At 41.4% G+C, this 27,194-nt stretch overlaps 1 protein-coding gene across 1 annotated transcript in view; it reads left to right on the top strand.

Annotated features, from left to right (window-relative positions):
- The first annotated feature begins 810 nt into the window (after positions 1-810).
- The window catches only part of ERC2 (ELKS/RAB6-interacting/CAST family member 2), a 937,319-nt gene continuing 910,935 nt past the window's right edge, over positions 811-27,194 (top strand). Inside the window, exon 1 of the mRNA XM_032592316.1 lies at positions 811-866. The gene's annotated coding sequence lies outside the window, so the exon portion shown is untranslated. The remainder of the gene's footprint in view (positions 867-27,194) is intronic.

Here is a 27,194-nt window from a genome sequence, read left to right as displayed (position 1 = left end):
GCACGCACATTGCAGGGCACAGAGAAGGCACTCAATGAATGGCGATGATGATGATGATGATGATGATGATGATGATGATGATGATTTTTTTTCTTTGCTCCCTTTTTCATCTTCCATTCGCTGTTCTCCTTAGGAGAACAAGAAAGTAAAAATCTTATGAAGTCCCTTCACCCTCCTAAAGAAGATTAAGTTAATAGGGTGCCAGGGCATGGGAACCTCAATCTCCCCTCCCCTCTAAAGCTTAACTTAAAAGACAGTTTGCATCTCCTCTACCAAGTGCCATCCCTGCCCCTGTCGCCAAAGCCACTTGACTAGTCCCAGGAGTGCCTGGCTGCTTTTGGAGGGGGGTACCCGGGAAGGGGCGTCGGGGAGAGGAGAATGAGGGCCACGTGCGTCAAGACGGCCTCCCGGGAGGAGGCGCTTCGAAGACCCCAGCCACCCAGGGCCAGGCGCTCTCTGCTGCCCCCCGCGGAGGCGCCCGCGTCCCAGCCCCGGCCCCCCCAGCGGCTCCTCGGGAATGCTGGGAATGTGAGTCAGGGCCGCGGCGAGCCGGCGAGCGCGCGGAGCGGCCGGGCGGGGGGCCCGGCGGAGCGCAGCCCTGGCAGCGCCGCGCGAGCGCGCGTCTCGGGACTGCGGCGGGTGCCGCCCCCTCGGCCGTCAGCCCCGCCCGGCCCAGCGCCCGGCCCCGGCTCTCGGAGCCGTGCCCTCCCTCCCCGCCCCGCTCCTCCTCCACCTCCTCCTCCCGCTCCTGCTCGCTCGGGCTCCGGCTCCGGCGCCGGCTCCAGCTCCTCCCGGCCGCCCGGGGCCAGGGCGACGTGAGGTTGTAAAAATCCATGTGGGACGGCCCCGGGGCGAGCATCGGAAAGGTGAGACGTCGACGCCGGGGCCGGGGCCGCTGGGCACCAGGCTCCCTCGGGGCGCCCATGCCGGGCATCCCTCGTGCCGGGTCCCCCTCACTAGTGGGGAGCTGCAATGCGTTATCACGGGGAGCCGAGGGGTGAACCATCCGCCTCCCCCGGGGCTTTCTGGGGCGGGGGAAAGGATGGGGCGGCCTAAGGGCGGATTTGCCTTGATGTAGAAACCCCCGGATTGGAACAAGTGCACGGCTTGCGCTGGCGCGCGGGCGCCGCTCGCTCGCCCCGGCGGCCCGGGCCACCTCCTGCAGTCCCTCTCCGGCAGCCACCCTCACTGCCATCGCCTTTCTTTTCTCCAGCTCCCCTCTTTCGCCTGGCTTTCCCCCCCTTGCCTCGAGGGGTGGGGTGTACGCAGGGGCAAGGGTCTGGGGGAACCCCAAGCAGAACAAAGTGGAGAAAGGTGGAGCCCCAGCCCAGGGGGGTGGGGTGCCTGACTGCCTTGGTGGGCTCCGAGGGGAGCGTGTTAAAAAAAACAAACAAACCCGTGTCAGGGAAAATGAAGCCGGCTTTACTGGGGAGGGGTAGAGGGTGGTGGTGTATGAAAACGAATACGCTGTGAAATTAAACTGAATGGCATTCCTTTCCTCCCCTCCCCATCTCCGAATTATACAAGACAAGGGGTACTTAGAAGGTTGTGCCTTATTTTTTCTTTCTCCTTCTTTTTTTTTTTTTTTTTTTTTTTTTTTAATTTCGTCCGAGCGTTTGAAAGATCATCTTAGGACAGTGAAGATTAAGGACTGCTTTGGTGCGGGTTAATAAAACAGCGCTCATAAACTCTCGGATCGACCCGGGCTTATTTATTTTGTACTTAAGGGTCTCTGTTCTCCTTTCCAGAGAGGGAGGGTCTGCTCTGTTATGAGCGGATCGATTTTAGGCGGCTACCTGCCTTTGCTGGATGAAAGGCAATTTACTCCCAGAGTGGTGAATTGTCAGGTCCCTCTGTGATTGACAGTCACACCTGCCACTTATGTGGGCAGAACGGGGACCGGTAAAACCTCAAGAGCCAATCAACGCTCGGGAGAGGAGGGCAGCTCCCACTTGTCATGGTTAGTTTCCTGGTTGGCTTTTTAAATCAGTGGTTTTACTTAACCATTGGTTTCCACCAGGTATGAGGCTCCAGCTGTGAGAGGCAGACAAGCGGGAGGAAAACTCTTCGAAAATGGGCTCAGAAGCAAGTATACTTGACTTGTGTTTGTTTCTTCTCTGCCCCTTCCTCCCCTCACTAGTTGTGGTAGTTGGGGATGCTCAGGCCATTGGCTTCAAAAAGATGAAATGGATCTGTGTAAAAAATAATGCAGTGGTGTTGGGGGGGGGGAGTATTGGGGGGTTAGAATTGCCCACCTATTTCTCTAGAATTGCAGACTTCTTTATAAGTGACACCATTTACTGTTGAGCTATCTGGAAAAAGGGTGTGGCACTTTGTCTCCTATGGTCACTCTTGTCCTTGTAAAGTCACATAGTTTTTTGGTATATAGTACTTGGTTCTTGGCTCTATTAATGGATTTGTAAGATATTTTTGAAGCAGACAAGCATGCCTTGTTAGGATGACCACGGATTGAAGGGATTCCGTTAGTTTTTGACAGTGTAACTCAACTTCTGGAAGTGAGGGCTTGCCTTCTTCACTTACAGTTTGGCTGTCAGTTTGGAGGTGGCAGTGGGGTCAAGCCAGATCATTTCTGGAGGGTAGAAGAGTTTGCTTTTAAGGTGAGTTTGCTCCTAAGGTGAGCCATCTTGTCTGTCTGCCTCTGTGCTTTAATAAAAGCCTTGCACAGTTTGGGAGGGTGATGTGTGGATGGTGATGGAAGCATGGTTTCACCAGCAAGATGTTCATGGGTGAGGGAGTGTGGTCTCAATTCTCTATTAGTGAAAGCCTTATTTTTTTCAGTGCCCTTTTCCTGAATTCACTAGAAAAGTTACTGATCAGAGAGTTGTTACCTTATAGAAGCTGTATCTGGATGTGACTATAAAGCTGTGCATTCAGTGTTTTGTGAACAGATGGTGAGTCAGAGTATACCGATTAGGGTGGTTATCATGTAGGAGCCAGGTTTGTGAGGGTAGTATTATTGCTATTACTATTATTCCTATTGCATATGCTAGCACTTTGTGGAGTATTTTACATACATTATCTTTTTAAAAACTTTCAGAGATCCTATGAGGTAGCTGTTATTATTACCCCCAAATTATAGATAAGGAAGCTAAAAGGAGTTTTGTATCATGTCACAGTTTAGTGTAAGAGTGATCTCTTCAGCACAGGTTTCTCTGACCCAGAGCCTGTGACCTTGGCTATGGCCTTGAATTCGAATTTGGGTTGTGCTGTCTATGTGTCTGTTCTGAAGTATGGACTCTCCCAGCATACATAGGGCCTGTTCTGTTAAGAGTCCATTGCGATGTTAATGACCTTTGCACTGTCCTATGTGTCTTGCCACTCTGAAGGCTGTCACTTCTTACCAATAGGCAAATTTAGTAACTTCGTGTATTATATATTTCTGGTAGGTCAACTTTAGCTGAGTGGAAATTGGTTCCAAATGTAATAATGATTATTTAAAAGAAGATAAAACAGAACAAAACCCACACTCTTCTATTTTTATTGATACCTTAAACTTCCAGTTGGAGTTTTGAATAGGTATTGGTTGAATACATGATCTTATTCAGTTGGCTTTTTTTCCCCCATTTGCTAAGGGATTGGAATTTTATTTTCTCTTTCACTTACAAAGAGACTCTTTTTCATTAGTGAGTAAATATAATTATATTTAAAATTATTCTATTAAAATAGTATGGCCTCCTTATTTTATTTTGTTGGAAAGGCCACAAGACTTAAGCCTTATCAGCGTCTTCCCATTGGTGAAACTCAATGGTCATGGTTTGCCAAAACAGATACCCTCAAATATGAGTTTAAATGAATGGAATCCATAAATTCACCTCAACAGACAGTCTTTGACTTTGGTGATATTGACTTTGTATAATCTACATTTTTGTTTGTTTTATTACAGACACCCTTAAATGCCTTTTATCAGATAAGAAGTTAAGATTTTGGCTGTTATATGGGAGACCTACTTGCCAGTCAACAGTTTAGTTTCAGTAATGTTTATATTATTGCTTGATACTTTGTTGTGACTTTCTTTTAGAAAAATAAACAAATGGAAAATGAAAAAACACTGATATTAATGGGAATGTAGGTCTCATAAATCTAAAACAGTTGATCCAAAGACAGACATCATTGGATGTACCAAAGACAGATATGCTTCACACTGTTCTTTCTTATGTGAAGAAAAGGAACAAAGTGAATCAACATGTAAGAAATGCTAAAATACATCAATTGATAGAAGTTATATTAGGCAACTTTTGCTCTGTGTCAAAACTTTTTGACTTACAGCAACAGGTATTAATTCTCACACTCCTGAATTTTTAAGTTGACTGTGATTTGGCTGATCTAGGCTGGGCTCTTGGGATGGCTGTCCTGTGGGCTACATGTTGGGTTCTGGTCTGCTTCCCATGTGTTCTTGGGCCCAAGCAGAAGGGATCACAGCTACTTAAGGCATGCCCCTCTTGTGGCAGGTAACTGGATTTGATAGCCAAGTCAAACTGCACAAGCAAATGTCATTTTCACTAATGACCTTTTTGGACATAGCATGTCACATGGTGAAGATCAACATCCATGGGTAAAAGTAGACTCTGCCCATAGTAGAGGAGGGAATATTTGATGAACTGTAATCTGAACTCCCACAGCTTATAAAAAGTAATGTGTGTTAGAGAATTTTATAATGTTTTTCTTCTTATTCTTAGGGAATACAATCTGCATCCTCTCTGTCCCACAACTAGCTTTATGACATACAAACCTAACGTTTAACTTTTACATTATAGGAATATACCATGTTTGATTCTAGAGGATTGACTATAAATGTGAGTATGAAATGTACATGAATTACTTAAACTATCAAGGCACTGTTTATTAGAGCCTACTGTGTTCCGAGACGAGGCTCAATGGAATAATGAACATAGGAGTTTTTGTCAGATGTGGGTTCCGCCACCATAGCACTTATTATTAGGGGTAGGTGTCAGGAAAGACTTCTTGGATGAAATGGCATTTTCCTGGACCTTGAAGCAGAGATAGTGTTGGAAATACATATAGAGCATATAGATAAGTATATAGTAGAAATGTAAGGAGAACATCTAGATATAATGAGTTATTCCATTTGATCAGAGGGTAAGACAGGTGAGTAATAATAACAACAGTAATTATAATGGTAGTAATTACAGCTCTACCTTTATTGAGCTGTTAACTACTGTGCTTAGCACTTTACCTAAAATGTATAATTTAATACTATGATGGACATTACTGATTGCCTATCCAATATTCATTCTCTCCTTTCTAACTAAAAGAACCTCAATTTTGTTTGAGATGGAAATATGCCCCTCTCACTCTCCAAGAGTCTTTTACAGCCTGGAGTGGCCATGAGACTCAGGTCTTATAATGATGTAAGTGGATGTTGTTGGATAAGGGCTTTCCTAAAAGCTTAGTGAGGAGGACACATGTGGCTAGTATACCGCAACAGCTTTGGCCCCTTTCTGCTTCTTGCTCCTGGGAACATAGGTGCAGTGCCTGAAAGGGCAGCAGCTAACTACTGCAACAAAGATATTAAAAATGGCAAAACCATTTTGAATGGTTCCATGGTTCCATTTTAATGACAGTTCCGTAAAAATGGAACCTGGAAGGATCTTGATCTCAATGATGTCATTGAGCCATAGTACCAGTCTAGACTGACTTCTCCCATACTTCTTATTGCATAAAACAAATTACCTCCTTACTTGCAAGCCACTATTTGTTGCTTGTAGTCAAACACAATCCTCACCGTTACACACTCTCAAGACGCTCTCAAAGTAGATGCCATCATACTGTTTTAAGGGTGAGAACATTGACACTCAGATTAAGGAACTTGCAGATCTAGGATTTATTACTATGTTATTTTGACTTCCAGGCCCATCATCTTGCCTTTGGCCCGGCAGGATCAGTACTACAACAGAGATAATGTTGGAAGAGTAGGTTGGAATAAAATTGAGGTAACTGCATTCCAGGTTGAAAAGTTTGAGTTTATTTCATGGGCTAGATAGTATAAGATGATTTGAAAAAGAAAGATTGGGGGTTAGAAGACCATTGAGGCCTAAGTATGTGGCACCCAGTGCTTTAGTGTGAATGAAAGGTAGAGGAAAACTGGGCATGAAGCAAAGCTGGGCACATGAGAAAAGAATGAAATTGAGTGAATACACATCCTAGCTGGCTGTTAACCTGTAGTCTTCTGAGAACAAAATGAAAGTGTCCTGAAGGTTAGTATTAACTTCTACTAATGGCTTCACATTTGCCAGGAAATAAGGAATGAGTAATGTAGAGCATTGCTAATGGGATGTGAATCATTATTTAGTGCAGTAGGGTGGGGACTACTTACCGTCCATACCATTTATTGTGTGACATGATTTTAGTCTGGGTCTGGCTCTATTGTGCCAGTTAAAGAGAGCAAAGATGAAGGGTAAGGCCAGAGGGTGGTGCAGCCGTACAACAAATCTATCAATGGACTTATTTCTACATCTGGTAAACATTCTGGAGCTTTCCTGGGGGTGGGGTGGGGTCACTTTAACTTCCTGGGCCTCCTTCCCCCTTCCCCCCCTCTACTTTTTTAATCTGTAAAACAAAGGATTTGGTTTACATTAGTGGTTTTTCTAATGTTTTTCAGCTGTAGAAACTTTTTTTGTGTTTCCTAAATAAAAGCTTATCTGGACCCTCAGTATAGTTATAGAAAAAAATCAGAGTTGCTCTCAAAATTCAGAGTCCAGGTTTGTGTTGTTTGAGATGTCTTCATGTTTAGGGCACTGCTCTAAAAAACACCCTCTGAGGTCTAGGATTTGAGAACCTTAGAGCTGTCTACTTGTTTTATTGGAGCATTCTCTTTAACAAATCCTTTTGTTATTCCACAGCTTGTTGGTCTTAGTATCACCTTTGGTAGAGATTGTTTATGTTCACCCTAGCTACTTTTCTCTCCTTCCAGGTGTATGTTGGAAGTGACTAGTGTCATTTCTATGCTAGAATATTTACTTTCCAGTGTGAGACCGAATAGTGCTTGCTTTCTGCTGTGATAGTTATGGAAGCATGTGTTGAGATGGAGTCTTCATCTGCCTGAGTCCCTTAGTCACTAAATGAGCAACTGGCATTGGACATATAATGAGACCAAGAAATAAACCTTTGTTGTTTTAAGCCATTGAGGTTTTGTGATTGTTTGTTGATGTGGCACTCTTTTTAAAGCATAACCTTTCTGATAGATTATCTTTTAGTACGTGTGCGAAACTTTAAGTATTTTTTTTTAAATATATGAAATTTATTGTCAAATTGGTTTCCATACAACACCCAGTGCTCATCCCAAAAGATGCCCTCTTCAATACCCATCATCCACCCTCCCCTCCCTCCCACCCCCCCATCAGCTCTCAGTTTGTTCTCAGTTTTTAAGAGTCTCTTATGCTTTGGCTCTCTCCCACTCTAACCTCTCTTTTTTTTTTTTCTTCCCCTCCCCCATGGGTTCCTGTTAAGTTTCTCAGGATCCACATAAGAGTGAAAACATACAGTATCTGTCTTTCTCTGTATGGTTTATTTCACTTAGCATCACACTCTCCAGTTCCATCCACGTTGCTACAAAGGGCCATATTTCATTCTTTCTCATTGCCGCGTAGTACTCCATTGTGTATATAAACCACAATTTCTTTATCCATTCATCAGTTGATGGACATTTAGGCTCTTTCCATAATTTGGCTATTGTTGAGAGGGCTGCTATCAAGTATTTTCTTTTATACAAGATTTTATTTTAATGTAATCTCTACACATAATGTAGGGCTCGAACCTGGACCCTAAGGTCAGGAGTCACATGCTCTACCGACTGAGCCAGCCAGGCACCCCATCATTTAACTGTACTTTTTAAGTATCTTATGGATCAACCTGAAACCTGGCCAACTTGTCCTTACTTTATGGTTAGGAAAGCGGTGGGCAGACATCTGCGTCAGCTGCCTATGCAAGTCTCCATACTAATAGATTTCTTGAATTGGAATACTTACGTTTAGTAACATTCTCTTTTATGTAAAAAGAAGTCTGAAGATATATTGTGTAGTGCACCTTACTTTTATTTAAAAAAGGCTTTAACTTAATGCCTTGTTATTTTTTTATTTTTTAACTTTTTTTAGAGTGAGAGAGAGAAAGCTAGAGAGTGAACAAGGGAGAGGGGCAGAGGGAGAAAGAAAAAGAATCTTAAGCAGGCTTCATGCTCAGTGCAGAGCCTGACGTGGGGCTCGATCCCAGGACCCTGGGATCATTACCTGAGCTGAAATCAAGAGTTGGAGGCTCAGCTGACTGAGCCGCCCAGGTGCCCCCTTCCCTGTTGCTTTTTTAGGTAATAGAACCTCAGTGGCTTGGGAAAGAATAATAAGTTACCATAATAATGGCTACTATTGATTGAATAATCATTCATTGATTTGTGAAATACTCATTGAGCTCCTACTATGTGATAGGTACTGGGGGGTATAGAGGTAAACCAGAGATAGTTCTTCATCTGGAGCTCACACTCTAGTTGGGAGTTGTAGCTAAGTTAGCTCTGTTCTGTGAAGGATACCATTCACCGAACATTTATTATGTGCTAGGTGCTTTATATTCCTCATTTCAAACTACCTATAATGGTAGGTATATTATTCCCATTTTGTAGATGAGGAAACTGAGGCTCAAAGAATTTGCTAAGCTCTATGAAGGGAAGAGCTTTTGCCTTTTGCTGTATCCCCAGTGCCTAAAAGAGTCTTTAACACATAGTAGATGCTCAAATAAATATCTGTTGATGGAATAAATAAACAGAAGGATTTGCTCAAAGTTAATGCTGTGGCAGATCTAGAAACTGAACCTGCATCTGCCTGACCCTCAAGGTTCCTAAATTATCGCTTGCCATCGTAGTAGTAGTGTATGGCCCCTTGATTACAGCAGAAACAACCCTGAACCCAGTGTCAGTGCAAAGGCACCAGGAAGAGCCAGGCTGGCTTTCTTTCACTGCTCGGGCTGAGTCCTCTTTGTGATTTGCTATTCACTGTGCCTCAGCTGGGGAAGGTCAAGGCTACAACCACACTGACTTAATTGCTCATATAAATGGTCACCCCTCTCTTGGGCCAGTTCAGCTTCTGCCGTTGTCAGATTGCCTTAGTCCTTGGCTGGCTCTGTTTCCCAGCGTTGTGCCTCAGGTTGTGCTTTTAACTTTTGGGCATTCCTTTTCCACTTCCATCTTTCAGATTTATTGCTTTGAAGTTCCAGGAAATCTCTAGTTGCTGGCACCTAGTGGGCACTCAACAAAATTAAAAAGAGAATGAAGAGAAGTGAAAGAAAGGCAGGCAGCACTTTCAGGAAGGAACTAAGTGATTACTTTTTCTTGGAAGTTAATAGTGAGATTGTGGCCCCAGTGGATGAAAAGTGTGGGTTGGGTCGGAGGGCATCTCTGGGGTACACCTGTGGATGAAAGGCCAGTGACAGTGATCATAGATGCCTTATACAAGCAGCTGTACTTTGTCATGGTTTGTTCTTTAGATTCTACATTTTGCTCACTTGATTCTCTTATATGTGTGCAGTGTGTTTGCACGTGTGCATGTGTGTGCATGCCAGGTCTGTTAGTGTTCCTGTTCCATTTTTTTTCCTTCCCTGCCTTGCAGCTTTCCACCCCTAAAGGTAGTTGTCATTACATGATTTCAGAGTATGAATGAATTGCAGGCAGCAAAGTGCATTCCCTGTAAATGTATTAAGAGCAAACTATTAATTCAAGGCAACTTCTTAGTGGCTTAGAAGACGAGAGCTTGAATGGGAATTGAGCAATGTGACTGTTCTGTAGGAATACTCTCGGATCCTTATACAGACTGTCAGAGGCTTTCCACTAAAGCAGCGTGGCTAATTATAATAAGAAAGGGCAGGGTTTTATATGAAAAACTAAACCTAGTTATGCATTGTAGTTACTAGGTCTTATGTAGCAAGTTTCTCTAAAACAAGGTGGGTGTGGTCGAGGTGGGAAGTTCATCCTCTGTGGGTCCAAGGTGACTGAAGTGGGTACAGGGTTTTGGAGTTGCCCTGTTGGTGAACTCTGTTCTGGAGGTGGAGGTTTGAGCTGCTCTGCAAGATGTGTGGTTGGATTGGTGCGATGTTCTCTGGTTATTTTCTTGGTGAACTGGTGGCTGCCAAACTCCTACCAGGATGGCTTTCTTATGCCTAGTTGAAGGCAGTTTAACCATGCTGCCTTCCTTTCAGCCAGCTCCAAGTTAACTGTCATCACCTGGAGGAGCAAGATTGTGGTTTAAAGGGCAGGATCCTGGGAGCAATGTTGTTGACTCTTTCACGTTTGGCTCTCAGAGGAGGGCTTTTGATGTATCTTCTTTCTTTCCTGTGATGTGTGTGTGTGTGTGTGTGTGTGTGTGTGTGTGTGTGTGTGTGTGTGTGTGTGTGTGCGTGTTCTTTCTGGGTAAAGTTCCCTCCTACCCCTTCTTTGTTTTGCATTTTGGCCCTTTAACCATCTTGTTCTTGGAAGTTCCCCATGGCAGGGTGGGGGTGGGGTGCGGGAAGGAGGAGGTTTGGTTGTGAATGTGTTTGGCATTCTTAGGAGCGTATTGAAAATAGATCTTGTTTGAGCTGGGTGGATACAAAGGCAACTGAGTTTCAGTGGCTGCTGTTCATTAGGCTTGTAAGCATGGAACAGTTAGCAGGGGTACACAAGGGAAATTCTTTACCTTTTCTGTTAAGTCCAAGACAAAAATATCTTTTTGTACACAGGCTTCAAATACTCTGACAGGCCACCTTGAATTCAGTAACATGAATACTTGCTTAGAATAACTTCAGAGCAGATCCTTTTGGATATATAGATGTGAGTACTGACCTGTGGGTCAAACGACCTGAGTTCCATTTTTGGCTTTGCCACTACTTTTCTCCTTATTTGGGGATCTCTTGGTATGTGTCAAAATCATCTGGTCTCTTTACAGATCTAAAATGATATTTTTTTACAATAGTTTTTTTCATGCAAAGAATTAAGTAATTGGCATTTTTTAAATGTTTATTTTGAGATGGGGGGAGGGGCATAGAGAGAGGGAGACGGAGGATCCAAAGTGGGCTCCACGCTAACGGCAAAGTGCCCGATGTAAGGCTTGAACCCACAACCCGTGAGATCATGACCTGAGCCAGAGTTGGACGCTCAACCAACTGAGCCACCCTGGTGCCCCAGTAATTGTCATTTTGTTAGCTATTTTATCCTGGAAAACAAGAATGGCTAGTGTACTTTCATGATGGACTTTATTAACAAAGAGTTAAGTGCTTATATTATATATTCAACAAATGTGCGTGTGCTTGCTTCTTGCCAGCCCTCTCCTGGGCACAGGGAATGCAACTGTAAACAGAGCAAGTGATATTTAGGGGCTCTGGGATTGTAGCCTTTAGTGAGGCACTAGACAAATAAGCAGGCTATTGTGATGGGAACTATTATGGGGGAGCACCCAGGGTGTCATGGAGGGCTTAGGAGATTCATGGATGAAGGCTGAAGAGGGCTTCTTGAAGAAGGTGACACCTAGGGTGAGGTGGAGCACTAAGTGGAGTTAGCTGGGGTGCCCTTCGTTTTGATGGTAGAAGGAACAGTCTAGGTCCAAAGATGAGCAAGAGAATAGGAGATTTGGGATTTGGGGAGGTGAAAGTAGACCTGTGGAGCTGGAGATTAGCTTAGCTGGGGATGCCAGATGATGAAAGAGGCCAGACAGAGTGAAGGCATGAAGACCCTGTGATCCATTAAGGAGATGAGGTTCGAACTTAACCATCAAGGGGTTTCATCTCTGACACAACCAAAGATGCTGGATTCTCTTTATTCTTTCATTCTACTTTCATGGCAATAACTACCTGCTTTTGGTGTTTGTGGGAGTATAGGGTTTGAAATTGGCATGAGCAAGTAGTGGAATGACCTGGAAAGCAATAGAAAGATTGTGAATATGGTCTTGGGAATCCTAGCACTGCCCATTATGATTCCATTGACCAAACACAATTTATGCAGTTTTAATACCTTTTAAAGATCACTTTCCAGGTGAAGATGCTCCTGTTATATAATGGGACTCCACACTGCTTGTTGGCTTTGAGAATCTCTCCAAATGTCATCAGGGACTAAGTTCTTTTCAGTGAGTTTTGAGTAGAGCACAGAGAGTATGGCTCTTGTTTTAAAATCTTTGAACATGTTTACAGTTGGCATTAAACTGACTTGGTTAGACTAAAAGGAAATTTATAGTATACAGCTTCTGAAAGTGGTGTGAGAAAGTTCACGAATGGAAATGGTGTACTCCCTGAAATGTACAAAACTGAGAGTTATGTGCTGGAACCACATTCAATGCCCTATGCATATCAGTTGCCTATGACTTTACTTTTGTATGACTTACACCACTTTGTACTTTAGATGGTAACATTGCTAAAGTCCCTTTCATAACATTAATCTTGACTTCTGTGCTTCAACTTATGAACCAATGTTTTGAGCTATTATAATCATGATCTTAACTCTCAAGAAGTAGTTTTATTTCAGCAGCACTTACCATATTTGTATAGCAGAGTTTGTGTGATTATTTGAATATTTCTGGAATCTTGTCATTATTTTATAAAAAGTAAGTGGAAATGGAAAAATATAGGCAGTAATGTAGGGAGAAGTATGAGCCTTATAAACTTAATGTAATTGAGGCAAAGATGGAAACCATTAGACATGCCCAGTATGGATGGTGTTTACCTTCAGTCAGATGCTTTGTACTTAGGTTGGCCACCCGTATATAATTGTGAGAGATAAGAACAAAATTGAAGGCTATGGACATATGAGGTGTTAGAAAAAAGCTTTGGGGGATTATGATAAAGGACAAGATATAATTTGGGATTTTATTATTTATTTGTTTTGGTAACAGAGCTTCCCTTTTTAACATGTAAGTGTAGTCAACTTTTGTTCAGCTTTAAAAAAAAACACATATTCAGAAAGCCATTTTCTACAAAAGTAGGGTATAGAAATTGAATTTCTCATCAGTCTTTTTTTTTTAACATTTATTTATTTATTTATTTATTTATTTATTTATTTATTTGAGAGAGAGAGAGAGAGCAGGGAAGGGGCAGAGGGAGAAGGAGAGAGAGAATCTTAAGCAGGCTCCATGCCCAGTGTGGTGCCCAATGACATGGGGCTTGATTTCACGACCCTGAGATCATGACCAGAGCTGAAATCAAGAGTCAGATGTTTAACCGACTGAGCCACCCAGGTGCCCTGCTCTTATTTATGAGAGTCCACCAGAGTCAGTAACCTATTCCTCTGGTTTGCTAATTGGCACAGTTGATCACTGTGCTAACAAAATTCTCTGTGTATTTTGGCAAGCAAGTAAAGAGAAACCAAAGCAAATAAAATGGTACTTAGCAAAGGATACACTTCAATGGATTTTCTTGATGCTATGGTTTCATTTGGTGCACTAGAGAGCAGAAAAAGACTCAATGCATCTTAGTCTTCATCATAAGCCTTAATGATGCTAAGATGGTACATTTGGAGGCAAAGAGAAAGGGTAGAGTTAAGGTTTGTGTATTGTTATCCCCATAGCTCCCTAATTCTCCAGGTCAGGAGGGTATGGTGGTGATCTGTCTGTCTTGGAAAATCTGTTATATCTGGGAGTTTATCTAACTTCCTTTGTGGGCTTACCCCACTTCTAAGCAAAGGCTTGAATTGGATGCAAAATTCTAGTCCCTTTTCATGCCTCTTGTGGTTAAATGGCGAATGATAAATCATGGGAGGTGTTAATCGGGTGGAAGATGGAAAACGATAGCTCTTTGATTTTTAATCTCTTCCTGAAACTGAGAGACTTAGTTTAAGAGGCAGGTGACTATTGGGCTAGAAGTTCACGAAGCTAATAAGTAACTACTATGTGGCAGGCATTTTGCTAAGCATGTTTAAGAATAATCTCATTTAATTTTTACAGTAAGTCCATGATCCAAGTATTATTTCTCATGATGAGGAAGTAAGTGTTTAGAGAAGTTAAGACACTTGCCTTCAGTGGCAAACCCTGAGACAAGTATTCTTGTGAAGGTAATTATTTGCTATCACCAGTAGGTGAACCAGGGTATGAGGTAGGAAGAGAAGGCAGACAACAGATGGGACATTATTCAGGAAGTTACTCCAGTGGTGACTGGAGTTTAGTCTCACAAGGAGACTCTAAAAATGGGGTAAAACCCCTCCCTTAGGATGATCTCACATGAGGGTTAAGCGAGTAGGGATGTGTAACCAACCACCAGCTTCTGTCAGTTTTTTTTCTTTTCTTTTTTAAAATATATTTTTATTATTCTTATTTTTTTATTGTGGTAAAACATATGTAGCACACATTTACCATTTCAACCATTTTTAAATGTACAACTTTGTGGTTTTAAGTACATGCACGATGTTGTGAAACCATTACCACCATCCATCTTCGGAATTTTTACATCAACCCAAAAGGAAACTCTATACCCACTAAACATTGACTTCCCATTCCCTCCTGCCCCCAGTCTCTTGGCAACCATTATTCTACTTTCTGTCTCTTTGAATTTGACTATCCTAGGTACCTCATGTGAGTGGAATCATATAATATTTGTCCCTTTGTATCTGGCTTAATTCACTTAGTGTTATATTTTCAAGGCTTATCCTTGATGTAGCATGAATGAGAATTTCATTCCTTTTTAAGGATGAATAATATTCCATTGTATTTACATACCACATTTTGTTTATCCATTCATCTGTCAATGGACATTTGGTTTGTTTCTACCTTTTGGATATTGTGAATAATGCTTTGGTGAGCACAGACATATAAACATCTCAACCAGTTGTTTTTGAAGGTGGTTACTTTCCTCGAACTTGTATCTTGCACCCTACAAGAGCAGAGTAGTTTTCCAGGGTTCAAAAGAAGTCTTCAGCAGGGATGCTGATATTGGTGGTGTAAAGTCCTTTGCTCTAAAATGTTCAAGTCAGAGGGCGCCTGGGTGGCTCAGTCAGTTGAGTGCCTGACTTCGGCTTAGGTCATGATCTCACGGTTTGTAGGTTCGGGCCCCATCTCGGGCTCTGTGCTGACAGCTCAGAGCCTGGAGCCTGCTTCGGATTCTGTGTCTTCCTCTCTCTCTCTCTCTCTCTCTGCCCCTCCCCCACTCGTGCTCTCTCTCTCTCTCTCTCTTTCTTTCTCTCAAAAATAAATAAATGTTAAAAAAGTTTAAAATGTTCAAGTCAGAGGGACAGTAGAAGGGTACTTAACAGCATCTATTCATAAGGTTGTTAACACAAGTAAGTGGAGAAGCTGGTATTTGAACCTTGAACTCTTGACTCAAAGCCCATGCTTTTAACTGCTCTGCACTAAGCGGCCTTTAATTACAAGTGTAATAGTACTGGGATACAAAGATGAATGAGACATGGCTATTGCCTTTAAGGATCTATCAGGGTTGAATCATCTGTCTTGCACAAGGCTCACGGAAAGACAGTGGCATCACTTGGTGCAATCTGGAATGCACAGAGCCATTCATTGTAAGATGGAATCACAGATAGCAGGTGCATGGGGCCCCTTTCTTTGACATCCTGTGGTGAGGCATGCTTGGGCCAGACATGACTGGACTCTTCATGGGATTGTGCTCCAGGGCAGGCACTCACACACGTGATAACCATTGATGTGGTGAGTTCTAACCTACACCCATTGATGTTTCCTGCCCTTCACTTGAGCTGTTTGCATAACTATATTATCTCAGTAGGGTTTATCCCCCTTCAGGCCTCTCCAATGATTGCCTTCCTCTTGATGTCCAAGCATTTGGAGCAGCTATTTGTTAGGAAAGAAATCAGTGCCCAGGAATGATAAAGAGAATACATTTGGGCGCAGTTAAAGTGGTTAGTTATGTGTATCTGTGCCTCAAAAGACATCACTTACAAGTGATTTGCATTTAGAGACCTAAGATGAGACATTTTATCCCTGAAAGAATAACATTACCAGACTGGTATTATGGCAAAAGGAGGAAAGAAGTGAGGGAGATGAATCAGTGAGAAAATGCTCCTCTATATTTTAACCTAAATGTTAAAATTTTGTTTTAGTCCTCCATTTGTGGGATCTGCATGTATTTGTCAGATATTGCTAGGTTATGTTGAGGTAACAACCTCCAAATCTCAGTGGTTTATTTCTCTCCCAGGGGTTGTCTGTAATGCTGCCCTACCTTGTCTTTATTCTGGTTGTCAGGCTGAAGGGAATGGTCCTTTTCTTGGATGAGCCGGTCTCACTGTAAAGAAGAAAAAACGAATGGATTACTCATAAGATGGCTCCTACACCTTTTGTTTGGATATGGCATGTGTTACTTCAACTTGCATTGCATTCGTCAAAACAAGTCACATGGCCAAACCTGATGTCAGAGAGGCAGAAAGGATTCTTTTTTTATGGGAAGGAGAATATAGGAATGAGCTGACTAGAGAGGGACAGTGAATATTTTGAACAAATGATGCAATTTGCTGCACTAGTGAAAATTTTACCCTCATGTGTAAATTGCTTAGCAACTTTTTCAATCAGCCAATCTTTGTAGAGCCATTGCAAATGTTTAATATTGTTATTCCTCTTTTATACATAAGAAAGAAACATATTGTGCTTAAGGGTCTAGTTCTCTTCCTGGGATACATGTAAAACCACCTACATAGGTAGTATTATTATTTCTAATAATTCAATCAATTTACTTTCTTTCAAGAACTGATCATAGCGATTGAAGGGAATATAAGGCTCAGAATTTGAATGCTTTTCCTAGTCATATGTGAAATTAATAGAGGGCAAAAACTAATTATTAACAACAGGATGATCATCCTTTAAGAAAACAATACAATGTGTTTGTAGTTAATATTGATGATGGTGAGTGTTGTTGTACTGGGTATTTACTAAGCCCCAGGCACTGTACTGAGTACTTGCGTGTTCTCTGATTTCATTAGGACTGACCTTAGTTTTGTGAAGTAGCCATTGTTACTTCTGAGGCCATTGTTATTTACTGAGGCTCAGAAAGTTTTGTGAACTTGCTTAAGGTTAAACAGATAATAAATGTGGGATTCAGGACTTAACCAGAGTTTCTCAAAGTTGGATGAGATACCTTTTAAAATAAATAATTTGGGGCTCCTGGGTGGCTCAGTGAGTTAAACATCTGACTCTTAGTTTCGGCTCAGGTCATGATCTCACTGTTTTGTGAGTTCAAGCCCCATGTTGGGCTCTGCACTAACAGTACAGAGTCTGCCTGGGACTTTCTCTCTCTCTCCCTCTCTTTCTACTCCTCTCCTGTTCACACTGTCTCTGTCTCTCTCAAAATAAATAAACATAAAAAAAGTTAAAGTAAATAATTTGTAGAACCCCAGAGTTGACTTAAATCATTATTGTAATGATACTTCTAATTGTAGGGGAGTTTTTGTGTATTTTTTGTTTGTTTTGGTTTTTTTTTTTTTTTTTTTGGTTTTGTTTTGTTTTTATCCCTTGCACCTTTATAAAACCTAAATCAATTTAGAAATTAAGTACACTTCAGGGTGCCTGGCTGTGCTCAGTTGGAGGAACATGCAACTCTCCATCTTGGGTTGTGGGTTTGAGCCCCATGCTGGGTGTAGAAATTAGTAAAAATAAACTTAAAAAAAAGAAATTAAGTACACTTCCTTATTACTAATTCAATTGAACTATATTTATTTAAGCACATTAGCTAAATTGCTACTTGTAACAAATATGATACTGACTATTCTGGGTGGGTTCTTTGGCAGTCTACTGGTCTAACCTGCTGTATGGTGGATGGTGACTCAATTCTCCCACCATATTTACAATATTCAACTTCTGTGAAACTTTGATTCATGCTGAGGAACTTGACCTCCCTTACCTTTCACTGAGTGAGAACACATCATTTAGATTCCCAAGTCCATCTTTTTTCCTTTTTCATTGACCTAAGGTGATTCCTGAAGGCAGGACATATTGCTCAGACACAATAGTCATGGCTGCTGTGATCATCAAGGATATCCTTACATTATTTGTTTTCAGAGTATTGAAATAAAAACAACCCTAAGTTCTCACGAGATTTGTAAATTCCCTAGACACAGCTATGGATCTGCCCCCTCCTTGGTTCTTGCTCAGGTTACAAAACTGGATTTTCTCTCTCTAGTACTACTCTGCCTTTCTTTCATAGGACTCTCTCCATCTAAGACCACACCCTATACTCCTAGAAAGGTTCTCATCTATTTGTAATATTCATAACAGCTGGCAGCCTTGCACAATAATTAGAGATATTGCTCATGTAAACTCGAATAAAGGGGCTGTGGCTCCCTTTTGATATGGAGGGCTTTGGGTCTCTGGAAGGCCAGAAACCATATTACAGATTTGTTTTCTAGAAATATTGTTGAAATGCTGTAATTTCCCTTTTAATATATTTATATTTTGGGTAAGCTTATCCTTATCCATGCACTAAGAGATTTAACTAAGTTTCTTGATGACTTAGTACAGTTATTAACTTTCATTAACTATAATTTCAGTTTTTAGAGGGGTTTCTTTTTCTTTTTCTTTTTCTTTTTTTTAAAGATTTTCTTTTTAATCTCTATACCTAAAGTGGAACTTGAACTCAAAACCCCAAGATTAAGAGTCACGTGCTCCACCTGCTGAGCTAGCCAGGCACCCTTAGAGGGGTTTCTGAGTACCATTCAGCACCTTAAACTTGGCTCTTGCTAAAGGCTCATGTGACTCCTCCATGGTCGTCAGTCATATTTTTGAGAGACCCTGGAGTTAAGATGTAGCATTTATTCTTTCTTTTCTTTGCAGAATACATAGATAAATGCTTATCTCTCAAATGTGCATATTTAAGCCGTTTCCCATCTCTTGCTATTGATGGTGGTCCTTTTTTCCCCTTCTTTTTTGGAATAGCTTGAAAATTTGCTAAAATTTTTCCTTGTGTACATAATTATGTGTATATTCTTTTCTAGCAAAAGCCTATTAGACATAATCCTTCATGTTGATTTTAAATGTAGAAAAATTTTGTGTGATTGAATTTTTAAGGGCATAGGGGTAGAGTTCTTATTCTTTTACCTTTTTACCACTTTCTCTGAAACATCTGTTAGTTGACAGACTGAGGAATTTTTAGTGTAAGACCCAATAATTCCCAAATATTCTTTTTTGTAAGTACACTATAGCCAAAGCTTTGGCAATTGACATTTTACATTTGAAGATTAAAGAAAATGCACAGATGTTTTAAAAATGAATCTAAAAACCTTTTATCTCTTCAGTGCAACCAGCTTAATTTGTTACATTTATGAAACTTTCTGAGGCAGTGAATAATGTTGTTATAGTCAGTTTATTATATTAATCATAATTATCTTTTTATTTTTGACTTAGCATCTCAGATTTCTGTATTTACTGTTTATTGTTTGAGATTTTGCTATATTTTTAACTTGTGTGTCTAACTTGTGTACTAGTTAGTGGTCTATTCCTTTTTTTTTTAATTAAAAAAATAATTAAAAAAATTTTTTTTAAATTTATTTTTGAAGAAGAGAGAGAGAGCATGAGTGGGGGAGGAGCAGAGAGAGAGAGAGAGGGAGACACAGAATTCAAAGCAGGTTCCAGGCTCTAAGCTGTCAGCACAGAGCCCAGTGCGGGGCTTGAACTCACAAACTGTGAGATCATGACCTGAGCCAAAGTCAGACGCTTAACCGACTGAGCCACCCAGGCGCCCCAGTGGTCTCTTCCTTTAACAAAAGTTTTTGGGTGTTTCAGGTTTTAAACTTAATCTTTAGAATAAATTGATAAGAGTTTGACATTAAAACTGCGGAAATGGTTACTGGAGAGTGCAGTTAGCTAATACGTGGATATACAGAGTCCTTACCTTGTTGTATGGAATATAGTCAGCCTCTTCACTTAAGCACCTTACCATAAAATAGAGCCAAGGCAGCTGAACATGTAATCATGCTAAATCTGTACATGGAAAATAGTCACTATAAAGTGAGTTTGAGGAAACTAAAAGAGAGAGTAGTGATGTGTGGATGAATGTGTTTGAGTTGCAGAGTGCTTCTTGGAGAATGATGGGAAAGCATCTTTTAAAATCTCTGCTATATCAAGCTCGACTTTTTTTCCCCAATTCATGTCATTGTGGAATTTAAAAATGAAATGGTTTATTATTGGGACTTTCAATACCTACAGATGTGTAATATTGTAGCCTGAGGAGGATGGGAAAATGGCCATTTTTTCTTTCCAGTTTTAAAAAATGGTTGCTGTCTTGAACAGTTTTCAATAGCAGGCTGAGTTTGACTCAGGAGTGTCTGACAAGGCAAGCTCCGTGGACTGGGAGGACTTAAGACAACTTGGAATTTCTAAACCGGTGTGTCTTGTTCTGGTAGCCTGGAGCTTACCCCAGTTAGCTTTCTTTGACCATTAGCAGTGTGCTGGGTGTTGTGCTAATTACTTTTCTTTTCTTATCTTATTTAAGCTTTCCCAAAACACTATGAAAAGTCTTTTACAGCTGAGAAGAGTGAGGATTGGAGAAGTCAAGTAATTTGCTTCAGGCTACACACCAAGAAATTAAAGATGTGTCTCCAGCCAGATCCTTTCTTTCCTTTGTAAAAACATTGTCTCACCTTCCTGGTTACAATTACAAAATTGTTGCATTGACTGTCATGGAAGTGGTTTCAATGATATGATGAAAATATCATAATCTTAAATATATTCTTTCAAATGTTCAAAACTGTTTTGCGTATCTTCTGGGTGCCCTTGGGTCTGATCAGGAAGAGCCCCTGCACCTCAGGTGCTAGAAGGCAGGCTCTGGCCCTCGTCTGACTGCATCTTCCCTGTGGGGGGGGAGTCTGCAGGGCCGAGTGGAGGTCCCAACTGGAGCCTGTGCTGGCATTCCAGGGTCCACTCTGGGTAGCCACGGGCCTGGGACCTCCCTTCCTAAATGACCCTGAGTGGACTTTCAGGGTCTGTTTGGGCTTTTTTGCCAGGTCTGCCTTTCTAAGGAAAAATCATACTCCTAGTGTATATACCCTTAGGTCTGAAGTTGCTGAGGGGCACCTATTTGTAAAAGTATAGACCAGGTGTCAGCAGACCACTGCATCCGGCTAATGTGGGCTGCATCCAGCTGATGCTTGTTTCTATAAATAAAGTTTTATTGGAACACAGCCATGCTCATCTGGTTACAGAGTGTCTACGGCTGCTTTGTGCTGAAATGCAGAGTTGAGTAGTTGTGACAAAGACCGAATGGCCCACAAAATCTAAAATATTTACTGTCTGGTTTTTTATAGAAAACGTTTGCCAGCCCCTGATCTAGACAGAGCTAGCCTAATGTTCAGGCTGCAGAGTTCAAGTGTGTGAGACCCCCTGGGCTGTGACTGAGCTAGGGATGGGGAGAGAGGGATGTTGACTGGGGGCAGGACGGCCTCTTGGTACTATGTTTTGGCCAGAACTTTGAAGAATCCAAGAATTCTTAGTTTAACATTCAAACTTTACTTTCCACATTTTTTTTTTATGTTTATTTTTGAGAGAGAGAGAGAGAATGAGAGAAAGTGCATGCATACGTGCAGAGAAGGGGCAGAGAGGGAGAGGGAGACAGCAGGGAATCTGAAGCAGGCTTGGAGCTGTCAGTGCAGAGCGCAATGCAGGGCTCAAACTCACAAACAGTGAGATCATGACCTGAGTCGAAGTTGGACGCTTAACCGACTGAGCCATCCAGGCTGCCTACCTTTCACATTTTTATATTTGTCGAGATAGGAAGATAGAATACATTTTATTTACCAGTTTGTTAGCTTGATTTATAACTGTAAAATGTATGGATATATGGTGTTTGGCCTCTATTTGTAGTCCTGCTCTGGGCCCCAGATAGGACAAATGTTAAACCTTGGGGTACAGTATAAGGGTTTAAAGTAGGAGACAAGAGATGATCCAATAAGTAATCACACAAATTAATATGGAATTATTATTTTTTTAATAAAGTTTTTTTTAATGTTTATTTTTGAGAGAGAAAGAGAGACAGAGTGTGAGCAGGGGAGGGGTAGAGAGAGAGGGAGACACAGAATCTGAATCAGGCTCCAGGCTCTGAGCTGTCAGCACAGAGCCCTATGCGGGTCTCGAACTCATGAAATGCAAGATCATGACCTGACCTAAGTCAGATGCTTAACCAACGGAGCCACCCAGGTGCCCCTAATATGGAATTATAAAGTGAGGAAGGCTTTTGGGTCATATGTGGATTGTTCAAAAACCTTGCTCCAAGTTTCATTTGTCCAAATTAAACCAAAAATGCTGGAACCCACCTGCCAGCTTAGCTGGAAGTTCCAGGTCTTTTCCCCAGGGCTCCCCCACCTCTCTCCACTCTCCCTGTCTCCTTCCCTGACCCCTGACCCCAGAATTACACTGCCCCAAAATAAGGGGGTTATGGATATAAATCCCACCCCCAAGCCCAGAGATGGCTTCTATCCAACTACTCTGCTATATGATTGCATCTTTGTGCCACAAGGTGTTGCTATTGAGACCGGTCTTCCTCAGAAAGATGCTATGGTCCCCACTATATGGTCCTGTAAGGGAAGGCCAATCCAGTTTCCCAGTGGCCGGCTCAGCCACTGGTGTGTCATGCATGGTGCAGCATATGCCACTGGTGTTTCAGCCACATCTCAGCACTCATGGCCTATATTTGGAACATGAGGGTTTTCTCGTGGCCTCCGTGTAGTGCAGGCTGGATGTACCAGGGGAGCAAATGTCTGCAAATCATGAATGGGTACCTTACCCTTATGGAGGTATAATTCTGAGGCAGGTTCTTCACTGTGTTTCAGAGCTCCTTCAGCAGGACTGAACCCAGTTTCCTAGCAGAACTCTCCTTGAAAATGTACTCTATATTGACTTCCTTCATTTCCATGTCTTTGCGCTAAATTCCCTCCTGAGTGCTTCCTGGGATTGCCTTCTAAATGAACCACCTGTACCCAAACCCTTGTCTCAGTGTCTGATTGTGTGTAACCCTTCCTGGAACCCATGGGCTTCCTTATGAGTCATATCCTTGTGCATAGCATTTGTGCCCCACTGCACAGGCTCCAAACAGCATGGAATGGTCTCCCACCTCACTCACATGTTTTGTCCATACAGGTTTCTCCATGGCTTTTGGGTACTTGTTTTGAGTCCCAATCACTAGCCTGGATACCCTCTTATCTTGAAGTAATTATTTTGTTTTTGGCAGCTGTAGTATTGTTTGTAACCATGTTTGTCTCCTCCCACAGAGCTCACTTACTCTGAATCCTGGGCTTTGTGACTGGAGTGCCCATGACTTTCTGCCCTGAAGGCTCCAGAATCCTTTGTGCATAGTGATTACTCTCCTTTATGCTGTCCTATTTTGCAAACCAAGGGTCTGAGGAGATGCAGTCTTGATTTGGGTGTTTCATACCAAGAGAAAAGAACATTATGCTTTAAGAGAACACAGCCAAGAGATCTGACTTGGATGGGATGGACCATGTAGAGGGTATGCTATTAGATGTTGTGATCTAAGTAATGACTGGGAATGAGCCCTGCAGATAGAATAGCACAGTTGAAGCTCTGAGTCAGGAAGGGACTTGATACTACTGAGCATCAGAAAGGAAGACTCAGGCAGGGTCAGTGAAGAGAATGGCAAGAGAGGAGGCTGGAACTGTTGGCAGCAGCCAAATTGTATAGGGCCTCAGGCCACGGAAAGGATTTCGGTCTTTGTGCAAAGAGCACTGGGATGCTTTGAAAGGTTTTAAGTGGGTCGGGGAAGATCTTTTGTGATCAGAAGTATACTTTGGAGTACAATTTGTAAGGCAGAAGGGGGAGGATTTGAAAAGGAGAGATGCTTTGGGATGGTATGGGAGAGCTGAAGCAAGTCATGTCAGTGCAATAGGGTGGTGATGGTAGAAGTGGAAATAAAGGAGCAGATCGTGATTGATTTTGGAGGCAGAATTGGTAGGATTTGATAATGGACTTTAACTGGATGGTGAAGGAGAATGAATTCTTTTTAAAGATATATGAGTAAGACTGGTAAAATTTAAATGCCTGTAGGGACAAGCATGAAAAGAGGGAATCAGACTGAATGTAAAGTAATAGGGAATGGAGGGGACTGTGGCATACTAAAGGGGGCATGCTCTCTCTTGAAGGGGTGGCTGCTGGTTGGCTCTAGCCAGTTGTTGTCACATAGGGAAATGATTTTGACATTGTCATATTTTCAGAGTTTTAGGAGAAGCTGAAATCTGTATTTTAATGTGAAATGTCTATATCTCTATCTTTGTAACTAGACCACAATTCTAAAGAACACTGTGCTAGCCATATATAACACACTTGCGGGCAGCATCTGGCTCCTGGGCAGCTGCTTCTTGCTTGAGATTTGTTCTACATTCTGTCTTCTTCTAGAAGGATTTCAGAATTAACTGTAGTCCTGTGACACAAAATTTTTTAAAAGTTTGGGATGCTGAGAAGAAAAAAAAAGGATATTTTAATTTGGGCTAAATCTTGGGAGATACTGATGATCTCAGCTCACACGGTCTGTCAGCAGGGCTCAGGTGATGGGCTGAGGCTGAGATTTGTGGAAATAAACTTAACCTAATTTAGAGCAGATAGCAGGAAGTGCTTTCGTCTTAAAATAGACCATTCCAGTCTGAGACACTTGAGGTAGACAGAAATCAAGACTCTCTACCTTTCCCTGCCCTGAGCTTACAGTTCAAGAGTCCATAAACCTTTTAAAGAATGAGTCGATGAGTGTATACTTTATTTATGAATCCATATGCAATTAGAGAAAGTATTCTTATATGTTTGTAACAGCATCTTTGATTTGATTTTGTGTGTGAACCTTAAATGGAGCTTACCCTTGAACTTGGAATTTTATTCATGAAGTGCTTTTGAAGTGAAAAGTGTCATGCAATTAATTTCTTTGGTGTTATAGTCAGCAACATTTGTCTGTTTCTATGCTCAGTTTAATCTAATTAATAATTTATCCTTCTTAGGATGGTATATCACAACTATATAAGAAAGCAGGTGTTTTTAGGAGTTTACAAGAAAGCTCAATGATTTAGCCTATCTTGGCTTCATAATAGTATTTAAAACGGTAAGAGCTTAACTTTGGCCTTATTTCTTATAATGCATTTATAGGTGGGTGGAAAAGCTTAAGAGATGGTTTTCGTGCAGTCAGTCATGGAAAATAGAGCATTATTGATTGCTGAATAAAGTTGATCTCTTTGCTCTTTCTCAGGGATTCATTTTAAAAAACCAAAAAAAAAAAAAAATTAGGATAGACGTAATTAGGAAAATACAACCCAAAAAAGCCCAAGTGTCAAAACAAGTACCTAAACATATTTCAGGTGATTTAAACACAGCTGGGGGTGGGGGAAGGGGTTGTGAGTGACTCAGTAGAATAAGTAGGAATCACGAGGCTTAGGAGGACATGACAGCCATGAGACTTGCCTTGGCTTACCTTGTCAATTGGGCCTACCTCATCTGTGATATGAACATCATGCTATGTGCTAGCTAGCTATAAGGGTAAAATTGTTCCAGGAAACCATCCTGCTCTTTGTAAATCTGGGGAAAGAGACTAATTCCCAAATACAGTGTTGGGCCTAGGTGACTAATTATAATTTATTGTTAAGAAGCAGATGTATACTGATGAAGAAATTATTCTGTTACCGTTTTGATGGACTCTGAAGTTCCTATTTGATTTAGTAAGTCCTGTGGAATTGTATATAATGCCTCTTTTCTGGTGTGATCTTGGAGTAGGCAACATCCACCTGTTTCCTCACTTAATAGACACACAGACTGATGATGATGGACCTGTATTCCTTTTGACGTTTTGGCTTTTCTATTGAGTGTTTGAAAAATAAATACAGAATTGTATTTATTTCTTGCTCTAGTAGGGTCATAACTCCAACCAGTTATTATTTTGATCTTCTGTATTTCCCTTTGAGAGGTCAGTTCTGATTCTTTTGGGTCACTTTCATGTCCTTGCCCTTAAAGCAGTGCCTACTGCCTATAGCTGTCTGCTCCTCAAACCAGGTTAGATCTGAGATGAAGAAAATTCTAAGAAAGTCTATTGTAGAGGATAAAATTTCCATAGACAGAAACACTGGGAATTAAGCTGATGCTTAAAAATGATTTGTTATATGAATAAATCAAAATGTTCAGTGAAACATTTCCAGGACTTCTGAAGGGAAAAGAGGTTTTCTTGTCAAATAAACTTGGGAAAAGCTACATTATATACTCACTATTGGAAGAGTCACAATAAACATTAGTGTTCTAAAGTCTCTGACACATCTTGGTATAAAATCAAAACCCCCGTTAGCCTTGTTTACCTGAACATTTGCCAAACTGTCAAGAAAACAGTGGCATAAAGCAGGACTGGTGTAGCACACTATTGGTACTTAAATACTTCTTAACATGTATTTACTGAATATGTAGAACTATGATCCTGAGTTGGATAATTCAAGGATTTTTGGTAGCCTTGAGAGAAGATGGTGGTTTCCAGGATATATTGAGAGTAAAGAGTAGAGGCTGTGGAGGTGAAGTAGCCAAAGGTAAGGGTGGGAGTGTAAATTACTTCAATATTTCTGGGGGGAATTTTGATACTGGGTATCAAATCTTATAATTCTACTTCCAGGACTTTATCCTAGGGAAATGGTAAGAGATGTATACAATGTTTTATCAATCAGAATATTAATTATGATATTTCCAGTTTTAATTTTTTTTGTTTTTGTTTTTTGAGAGAGAAAGTGAGAGCATGAGTTGCAGAGGGGCAGAGGGAGAGGGAGAGGGAGAGAGAGAATCTTAAGTAGGCTCCACGCCCAGTATGGCTTACCTCACAACCATGAGATCATGACCTGAGCCAAAATCAAGAGTTGGATGCTTAACCAACTGAGCCACCCAGGTGCCCCTATGGTATTTCCATTTTAAAAAGAAATTACCTAAGTGTCCCCATATAGGTGATTGGTTGAATAGTTGATTAGATAACCATTCAATGAACATTAAGTCACTGTTTCAATTCTTTTGCTGCATAACAACCACCCCCCTGCCCCAAGCTTTGGAGGCTTTAAACAATAATTCATTATTTCCTATCACTCTTTGGGTTGATTGAGTGGTCCTTCTGTTACACATAGTGTTAGTTGTCACTCATGTACTTAATTTCTGATGGCAGCTGGGCTGGAAGGTCTAAGATGCCTTGTCTCTAAGGTGTCTTAATGCTGGCTGTTAGCAGGGATACTTTGGTTCTCCTTCTTGTAGCCTCTCTTCACA

Source organism: Lynx canadensis, chromosome A2 (genome assembly GCF_007474595.2).
Source record: "Lynx canadensis isolate LIC74 chromosome A2, mLynCan4.pri.v2, whole genome shotgun sequence".
Lineage (NCBI taxonomy): Eukaryota > Metazoa > Chordata > Mammalia > Carnivora > Felidae > Lynx > Lynx canadensis.
The sequence above is the reverse complement of the archived record's forward strand: the minus strand, read 5'-3'. Positions and strand labels throughout refer to the sequence as shown.